We start from the raw sequence: 4313 nt of genomic DNA, 5'->3' as shown, positions 1-4313 counted from the left end.
TACCCACTTCCTCTCAGATAAAGATCTAGAGTGAAAAAAAGTTAACATTTCTTTTTTTTTTTTTTGGAGAGGTTTTCGCTATAGGGCGCATGCGCTCGCCAGACAGACAGAGAGAGACATAGAGACAGAAAGCGAGAAATCACCCCCCAGGGGGGATGGTCACGCCGCAATCCCTTCTCCTCCATTCTCCTCTCGGGATCTTGGGCACGCACACACATGCGCCCGGCGTGAGTTTTCAGCCACCGGGTCCGGGACACGAACCGCAGTCGACTACGTGGGAGTCCAGCGACATAGCCATTACACCAACTGCTGGTTCCCTTCATTTTATTTTTGAATAGGTAGCACATTTGTACAAGGGAACTTTAAAAAAATTAATGGAGGGCTGTCTTTGTGGCACAGAGGTAAGGCACTGTATCAAGAAACTTCATTTCACGGGAACCAGCAGTTAGCGTAATGGCTATGTCGCTGGACTCCCACGTAGTCGACCGCGGTTCGTGTCCCGGACCCGGTGGCTTAAAACTCACGCCGGGCGCGTGTGCGTGCGTGCCCAAGATCCCAAGAGGAGAATGGAGGAGAAGGGATTGCGGTGTGACCATCCCTCCTGGGGGGTGATTTCTCGCTTTCTGTCTCTATCTCTCTCTCTGTCTGTCTGGTGAGTGCGCGCGCCCTACAGTGAAAATCTCTCCAAAAAAAAAGAAACTTCATTTCACGTGCTGACCATGGTTTGAACCTTCAGCCTGATCAGACCAAAACATGTCTGACACACACAAGGGCCCAAGATCTGATGGACTGGAGGAAGGGTCGTCATGTGACCAAACGCTGTGGAAGGTGCTTTTCTCTCTCTCTTTTCCTCTTTCTCCCTCTCATCCTCATGCATGTATATGCACTCTATCATAAATAAAATAAATCAAGAAAAAACTTTTAAAATTCATAGAAAAATGGTATTAAAACATGAGTTTATTTTGGTGCAAACAATTTTGAAGTCCTTGTATATTTTTTCACAATACACACTTTTCATGAATTTTATGACCCCCCCCCCCCTTTGTAGTGTTTAAGACATTAACATGACAAAATCTTGTAGAGAAAAGTTCTCTCCCACCCTGTCCCCAACTGCTCGGGTCTCTTATCATAGGTGTGACTAATGTTTATCAGCCTTTTATGCATCCTAGAGACACTTCCTGCACATACAAATAAGCTTAGCACATCATTGCTGTGCACAAGGCTTTATTATTGTTAAAGTAGTTTAGGAATCACTCCATATCAGCTCATCAACAGGGCTTTCTTCTTGTGACTGTATAGTCTGAAGAATTTATTTTAAAGGATACCTGAGGTGGGCTTGGCTCCCATTTTGACAACCGATGAGATAGCTTGCATTTGGAATGTTAAGAATCCTAATCTCACAAGACAGGTAATAGCAGCAGGTGGAATCTATAGTAGTCCCCACTCAGTGCACCCCGCCTGTGTGATGAAGGTCTACATTGCAAAATCCTAGTCCTTTTTCTTTTAAACATATTTTAAATCAAATATAGCTAAGTTCTGTGAAGGGACCCAAGATGTTATAACACGGAATATAATCTTTAAAAAAAATAACACAATTTGGGGGTAGGAAGGTGGCATGGTGGTTATGGTGGTTAAGGCAGTGGACTCCCACATGGCTGACTGAGGTTTGAGTCCCGAACCTGGTGGCTTGAAAATCACATTGGGTGTATGTGTGTTCGTGTCCAAAATCCCAAGAGGAGAATGAAGGAGAAGAGATTGTAATGTGGCCATCCCCCTGGGCAGTGATTTCTCATCTTCCTTCTCTCTGTCTCTCTCTGGTAAGTATACACACCCTATGGCAAAGACCTAAAAATAAAAATTAAAAAAAAAAAACACATAGAATTTGAGGTTGATCTTGTAGCCTAGTGGTTAAAGGAGCCAAATCCAATATAACTGACTGTGATTTGAATCCTGGCCCTGACAACTTGAAAAACACGCATGGTGGGATCAGCAGATGGTGTAATGGACTCCCACATAGTTGCTTGTGGTTTGAGTCATAGACCTGGCAGCTTAAAATTCACACCAGGCATGTGTGCATGCATGCTCAGAATCCCAAGAGGAGAATGTAGAAGAAGGGATTGTGGCGTGGACATCCCTCCTGGGGGTGATTTCTCACTTTTTGTCTCTCTGTCTTTTTCTGTCTCTTTGGTGAGCGCACGTGCCCTATAGCATCTCTTTGGTGAGCGCCCGTCCCTAAAAGCAAAGAATTCCCTTAAAAAAAAAAAAAAAAAAAAAGTAAACCATGCAGGGCATATATGTGTATTCAGCCCAAAGATCTGACAGGTTGGAGACACAGAGGAGAAGGAATTGTGGTATGACCATGCTTCAGCGTGAGGGTGTTTTCTCCCTCTTCCTCTCTCTATCTCTGGTGAGCATGCACATTCTCTGGCAACTAAAAATAAATTAAAAAAAATTTAAAGTAGCACAATTGGAATAGTACGTAAGCTCCTTCATTGGTTTTCCATTGCACATAGAATAAAATACAAAATTCACCAAAGCCCACCAACTTTGTGTAATCTGATTCAAGACTTCTTGTGTGTGTGTGTGTGTGTGTGTGTAATTTGCCAGAGGGTACATGTGCCCACAGGAAAGAAACAGAGAGAAAGGGAGGGAAGCAAGAAAGCATCCCCCATGGGGTATGATTACACTACAATCCTTTCTCCTTCACTTCTCTCCTCTCTTGGGATTTTGGACACTCACATTCATATGTCTGGCATGTGTATGGGAATTTTTAAAGAATTTATGTTGTGGTTTTCATGATGCTGGGTCCGGGACTTGAACCATGCAGTCAGTCATGTGCAACCCAGTCACCTTAACCACCATACCATTGGCTGGCACCAGAATTCCTCTTAATCACTATGTTCTAACCACATAGGCTTCTTAGCACAACCAAATGTCCTGACTCCTCAGGACCGTCACATTTCTCCTCTGTCTGGCATGCTCCTTCCTGGGCTCTTCCAGTGCGTCTCTATCCTCCAGCCTCAGAGTAAATGCCACTTCTTTATTGATATCTTTCTTCAATATGTCATCTACAGTGCTTCCATCAGACCCTGTACTACTACTTTCTTCACATATGAAATCTATAACTACTTTGTTTATTTATATATTCTCTATCTCCCATTGCATGCAAGATCTCCGAGAATAGGCATTTGAACTGACCTCGCTGGCGTACTCCAGGCACTAAAACAGTGTTTGGCCTACGGTGGATAAATACTTAATAAAAAAAGTCAAATGAGCAAATAGTAAATGTATTTCTAGTATATGTTGCAGAACTTGGAAGAATTTGGAAATGCTCTGTCTTCCAAATAGTACAACCTAATTGAATAAACATAGTAAATCACTGTTTTTTTTCTTTCTTTCTTTCTTTCTTTCTTTTTTTTTTTTTTTTTTTTTTTTTTTTTTTTTTTTTTTTTTTTTTTTTTTTTTTTGCCATAGGTTGCTTAAGCTCACTGGAGAGACACAGAGAAACAGAGAGAGAGGAAAAGTGAGAAATCACCTCCCAGGAGGGAGGACCATGCTGCATTCCCTTCTCCATTCTCCTCTTGGGATTTTGAGCACACATACACACACACACACACACACATCTGGTGTGTTTTTTGAGCTGCCAGGTCCAGGACTTGAACCATGGAGTTGGCCATATGGGGTCTAGTGCCTCAATCACCATGCCACCTGCTGGTCTGTGAAATACTGATTTTGTATGAAGTTTTTGCTTCCACAGGCACCTGTTTGGAGTCTGATTTCCTCCTCTTGTAAGTCCGAGGTGTTCAGTGTGTGTGAATCACCGGAACTGCCGGCCTGGCTGCTGGGATATACCATTTGTGAAGTGATGCTGTGTACGCCATAAGGGTAGTGTGCTTCATCTTCTCATCTTTTTGCGTCACTAAGTCAATATGTATTGATCTCTATGCCAACATCAATTAGTTGAGTGTTTACCTCGTCATTACTGAAAAATAAGCACTTGTCGGTGCTTTAAAGTTTGTAAAAAGTTTTTATTGATGGCAATTTTATTTGATCTTCCGAACTCCCTCTACTCTGTAAAGGATCATATGGCCTTATTACCGGTGAAGTTACTGGAACTCAAGAGAGATTAAATTTTGCTTAAAATGACACAACTGGTAAAAGATAGAACTTGTAAGTGAAGACAACTTTTTTCTTCTTTTTTTTTTTTTTAAGATAACTTTTGCTATAAGGCACATGCACTCACTGGAAAGACAGAGAGAGACAGAAAGTGAGACATCACCCCCCTGGGGGGGGGGGGCCACCCCGCCATACCT

The sequence above is a fragment of the Tupaia chinensis genome, unplaced genomic scaffold (genome assembly GCF_000334495.1).
Source record: "Tupaia chinensis unplaced genomic scaffold, TupChi_1.0 Scaffold000646_1, whole genome shotgun sequence".
NCBI classification, from domain to species: Eukaryota; Metazoa; Chordata; class Mammalia; order Scandentia; family Tupaiidae; genus Tupaia; species Tupaia belangeri.
Note: the sequence above shows the minus strand (reverse complement) of the source record.